Below are 6,000 nucleotides of genomic sequence, written 5' to 3' on the forward strand. Positions count from 1 at the left end.
GGGGTGAGGGGACCATGCATACCAGGATTGTGGGGTGAGGGGATCAAGCATACCAGGATGAGGGATACCACGCATACCAGGATTGGGGGGTGAGGGGTACCACACATAACCAGATTGGGGGGTGAGGGGTACCACACATGACAGGATTGGGGGGTGAGGGGACCATGCATACCAGGATTGGGGGGTGAGGGGACCATGCATACCAGGGTTAAGGGGTGAGGGGACCATGCATACTAGGATTGGGGGGTGAGGGGACCATGCATACCAGGATTGGGGGGTGAGGCGACCATGCATACCAGGATTGGGGGGTGAGGGGACCATGCATACCAGGATTGGGGTGTGAGGGGTGCCATGTATAACAGAATAGGGATGTGAGGGGTGCCATGCATACCAGAATAGGGATGAGGGGTACCATGCATACCAGGATGAGGCGTACCATACATACCATGATAGGGATGAGGGGTACCATGTATGCCAGGATTGGGGATGAGGGGTACTATGTATACCAGGATTGGGGATGACGGGCCCATGCATACCAGGATAGGGATGAGGAGTGCCATGCATACCAGGATGGGGATGAGGGGTGCCATGCATACCAGGATGAGGGTGAGCGGCCCATGCATACCAGGTTCTGGGATACCATACATACCAGGATAGGGATGAGGGATGGGGTACCACACATACCAGGATTGGGGGTGAGGGGTGCCATGCATACCAAGATTGGGGGTGAGGGGTGCGATGCATACCAGGATTGGGGGTGAGGGGTGCCATGCATACCAGGATTGGGGGTGAGGGGTGCCTTGCATACCAGGATTGGGGGTGAGAGGTGCCATGCATACCAGGATGGGATGGTGGGGACAGGATGGGGGCAGCACAAATACCAGGAGGGGGGCAGCACATACCAGCATGGGAGTCCATATACCAATAAAAATGCTTGCCACCCGGGCGTAGAACGGGTTGAATAGCTTGTAGGTTATAATGGGCACGTGTGGTATCCATGGAAAAAACGGATGCCACACGTAACGCAGACACGTACATGTGAAGGGGGCCTTAGGCTGATCAGAGGAGTGCACAGTCAGAAAAGGAGGCTGTCACAACCTACAAAAGTAAACTATAAAAAAAACTTGACCAGCACCTCCGAACAGAATAAAGCAAGTGTGAACAGGTGCAAGCTGCCTTAAGCTACAAGACTGCAGTCACTTTATGTGACTGCAGACTTGTGAATCCTCACATTGCACGCCCTGCTCGCTGTGAGGATTTTCAGGTGTCGGGTGTGTGACCACAAGCATGTGATACGCATACTTCTACTTCTGGCCACATTCTGACTAGACTGTGTTCGGCTGCACTCAATTCACATCGGGCACCGACACCTGAGAATCCTCACAGCGCGCACAGAGAAATTGCAGGCTTGTAGCCTAAAGCTGGACAACCCCTTTAAGGTTGTTTTTCTTTTTCTTAAAACAAACCCTGTCCCCTGTAAAATTTTCAAGAAGGTTGGAAATTCTCTTTAAAGGAATTTTCCTTTAAATGTATGTAATTTACATACTTGCAGTCATGTGCGGACGAGACTCATCTTGCTCCACTCAATATAAGAGAATTGAAAGAATCTGGATGAGACTAGTCGGCATGTGACTGCAAGTATGTAAATTGCATACATGAGGTCAAGTGACCGCCCTCCCGCATTAAAATACAGGAAAATCGAGACAGTGTGCGCAAATCGTGACAGTGTGATAATTCAGCTGTCTGCAGTCAGAGTAACTGCAGACTTTTCTCTTGTGACCAGAAAACAACTATAAGAGAGTAAAGGATATTTCCGGGCATATGGGATTGATGACCCCTTTACATATACAGGATAGGTCATGAAAAGCAGATAGGTGGGGTCTGACAGCTGGTGCCCCCATCGGTCAGCTGTTACAAGCTCCGGAGCAAGCGCAGCTCTATCCAGAGTGTAGTGGCCTCTGCCAGTCGCTGCTGGTACTGTAGTCACTACTATTCAAATGAACAGGAGCTGAGCTGCAGAACCAGCAGCAGTCGCTCAGTAATGCCGCCTGAGCAAACAGCTGCTCTTGGGGGCGCCAGGTGTCGGACCCCCACTGATCTGCTATTGATGACCTATCCTGTAGATGTAGATAGGTCATCAATACTGTATGCCCGGACATCCCTTTATATCTTATAGGGTTTTCTGCTTGCAAAAGAAAAGTCTGCAGTCTCTCTCTGTGACAGCTGAATTATGACGCAGTGCGATATGGCAATACTGTATGCCCAGACATCCCTTTATATTTTGTCAAACTCAAATACCCGGAGGGCCAAAATGAAAAGCTTGGACAAAGTTGCAAGACAACCGTGATATTTATTTAAAAAAATGTCTACAATTGAGGAAGTTTTCCCTTATCAAATATAACATTGAATAGTCCTCCATACAGTATAATGGCCCCGCATAGTCCGTCATACAATATAATGGCCCTGCATAGTCCTCCATGCAGAATAATGGCCCACATAGTCATCCATACAGTATAATGGCCCTACATAGTCCTCCATACAGTATAATGGCCTCACATAGTCCCCCATACAGTATAATGTGTCCCACATAGACCTCCATGCAGAATAATGGCCCCACATAGTACTCCATACAGTATAATGGGTCCCACATAGTCCTCCATGCAGAATAATGGCCCGTCATAGTCCTCCATGCAGAATAATGGCCCCACATAGTCCTCCATGCAGAATAATGGCCCCACATAGTCCTCCATACAATATAATGGGTCCAACATAGTCCTCCATACAGTATAATGGCCCCGCATAGTCCTTCATACAGTATAATGGCCCCGCATAGTCCTCCATGCAGAATAATAGTCCACATAGTCATCCATACAGTATAATGGCCCTACATAGTCCTCCATACAGTATAATGGCCCCACATAGCCTGGTTTTTTGTCTTGTTTGCATTCTGTGCAATTTAAGGGTGTGGCATCCCCTTTGTTGAGCTGACTGGTATATATGTAGCTTACCACGGGCCTGGGTGGTCTGGAGTTGGGACCCGGTCCTATTTGTCTACCCTTTTATATGCATTGCTTCAACTTTGATATACAGTAAGGTTTTTAATATAGGCAGTATAGGTACCGTCCCAATTTAGGGTCACCTTGCCGCTGGTGGGACGGCTTGTATACTTTTTTTGATCAAAAATAGTTCACTAAGTACCCTATATTTATTATGCAACTTTGCTTTACATTTATATATAATGATGGTAGGGTATGAGATATATTTTTGTCTTTTGTAGGTTTTGTTTCTTTATTGCTAGTGTGAACATGCTCCTATTTCTTGCATGTCTACCATCTTAGACCTCAGTTCACATTGCCTGGTTTTTTGTCTTGTTTGCATTCTGTGCAATTTAAGGGTGTGGCATCCCCTTTGTTGAGCTGACTGGTATATATGTAGCTTACCACGGGCCTGGGTGGTCTGGAGTTGGGACCCGGTCCTATTTGTCTACCCTTTTATATGCATTGCTTCAACTTTGATATACAGTAAGGTTTTTAATATAGGCAGTATAGGTACCGTCCCAATTTAGGGTCACCTTGCCGCTGGTGGGACGGCTTGTATACTTTTTTTGATCAAAAATAGTTCACTAAGTACCCTATATTTATTATGCAACTTTGCTTTACATTTATATATAATGATGGTAGGGTATGAGATATATTTTTGTCTTTTGTAGGTTTTGTTTCTTTATTGCTAGTGTGAACATGCTCCTATTTCTTGCATGTCTACCATCTTAGACCTCAGTTCACATTGCCTGTTTTTTTGTCTTGTTTGCATTCTGTGCAATTTAAGGGTGTGGCATCCCCTTTGTTGAGCTGACTGGTATATATGTAGCTTACCACGGGCCTGGGTGGTCTGGAGTTGGGACCCGGTCCTATTTGTCTACCCTTTTATATGCATTGCTTCAACTTTGATATACAGTAAGGTTTTTAATATAGGCAGTATAGGTACCGTCCCAATTTAGGGTCACCTTGCCGCTGGTGGGACGGCTTGTATACTTTTTTTGATCAAAAATAGTTCACTAAGTACCCTATATTTATTATGCAACTTTGCTTTACATTTATATATAATGATGGTAGGGTATGAGATATATTTTTGTCTTTTGTAGGTTTTGTTTCTTTATTGCTAGTGTGAACATGCTCCTATTTCTTGCATGTCTACCATCTTAGACCTCAGTTCACATTGCCTGGTTTTTTGTCTTGTTTGCATTCTGTGCAATTTAAGGGTGTGGCATCCCCTTTGTTGAGCTGACTGGTATATATGTAGCTTACCACGGGCCTGGGTGGTCTGGAGTTGGGACCCGGTCCTATTTGTCTACCCTTTTATATGCATTGCTTCAACTTTGATATACAGTAAGGTTTTTAATATAGGCAGTATAGGTACCGTCCCAATTTAGGGTCACCTTGCCGCTGGTGGGACGGCTTGTATACTTTTTTTGATCAAAAATAGTTCACTAAGTACCCTATATTTATTATGCAACTTTGCTTTACATTTATATATAATGATGGTAGGGTATGAGATATATTTTTGTCTTTTGTAGGTTTTGTTTCTTTATTGCTAGTGTGAACATGCTCCTATTTCTTGCATGTCTACCATCGTAGACCTCAGTTCACATTGCCTGGTTTTTTGTCTTGTTTGCATTCTGTGCAATTTAAGGGTGTGGCATCCCCTTTGTTGAGCTGACTGGTATATATGTAGCTTACCACGGGCCTGGGTGGTCTGGAGTTGGGACCCGGTCCTATTTGTCTACCCTTTTATATGCATTGCTTCAACTTTGATATACAGTAAGGTTTTTAATATAGGCAGTATAGGTACCGTCCCAATTTAGGGTCACCTTGCCGCTGGTGGGACGGCTTGTATACTTTTTTTGATCAAAAATAGTTCACTAAGTACCCTATATTTATTATGCAACTTTGCTTTACATTTATATATAATGATGGTAGGGTATGAGATATATTTTTGTCTTTTGTAGGTTTTGTTTCTTTATTGCTAGTGTGAACATGCTCCTATTTCTTGCATGTCTACCATCTTAGACCTCAGTTCACATTGCCTGGTTTTTTGTCTTGTTTGCATTCTGTGCAATTTAAGGGTGTGGCATCCCCTTTGTTGAGCTGACTGGTATATATGTAGCTTACCACGGGCCTGGGTGGTCTGGAGTTGGGACCCGGTCCTATTTGTCTACCCTTTTATATGCATTGCTTCAACTTTGATATACAGTAAGGTTTTTAATATAGGCAGTATAGGTACCGTCCCAATTTAGGGTCACCTTGCCGCTGGTGGGACGGCTTGTATACTTTTTTTGATCAAAAATAGTTCACTAAGTACCCTATATTTATTATGCAACTTTGCTTTACATTTATATATAATGATGGTAGGGTATGAGATATATTTTTGTCTTTTGTAGGTTCTATCCCTTTATATTTTGTCAAACTCAAATACCCGGAGGGCCAAAATGAAAAGCTTGGACAAAGTTGCAAGACAACCGTGATATTTATTTAAAAAATGTCTACAATTGAGGAAGTTTTCCCTTATCAAATATAACATTGAATAGTCCTCCATACAGTATAATGGCCCCGCATAGTCCGTCATACAATATAATGGCCCTGCATAGTCCTCCATGCAGAATAATGGCCCACATAGTCATCCATACAGTATAATGGCCCTACATAGTCCTCCATACAGTATAATGGCCTCACATAGTCCCCCATACAGTATAATGTGTCCCACATAGACCTCCATGCAGAATAATGGCCCCACATAGTACTCCATACAGTATAATGGGTCCCACATAGTCCTCCATGCAGAATAATGGCCCGTCATAGTCCTCCATGCAGAATAATGGCCCCACATAGTCCTCCATGCAGAATAATGGCCCCACATAGTCCTCCATACAATATAATGGGTCCAACATAGTCCTCCATACAGTATAATGGCCCCGCATAGTCCTTCATACAGTATAATGGCCCC

Source organism: Phyllobates terribilis, unplaced genomic scaffold, assembly GCF_046119375.1.
Source record: "Phyllobates terribilis strain yellow unplaced genomic scaffold, ASM4611937v1 Scaffold_36__1_contigs__length_13169755, whole genome shotgun sequence".
Taxonomy (NCBI): domain Eukaryota; kingdom Metazoa; phylum Chordata; class Amphibia; order Anura; family Dendrobatidae; genus Phyllobates; species Phyllobates terribilis.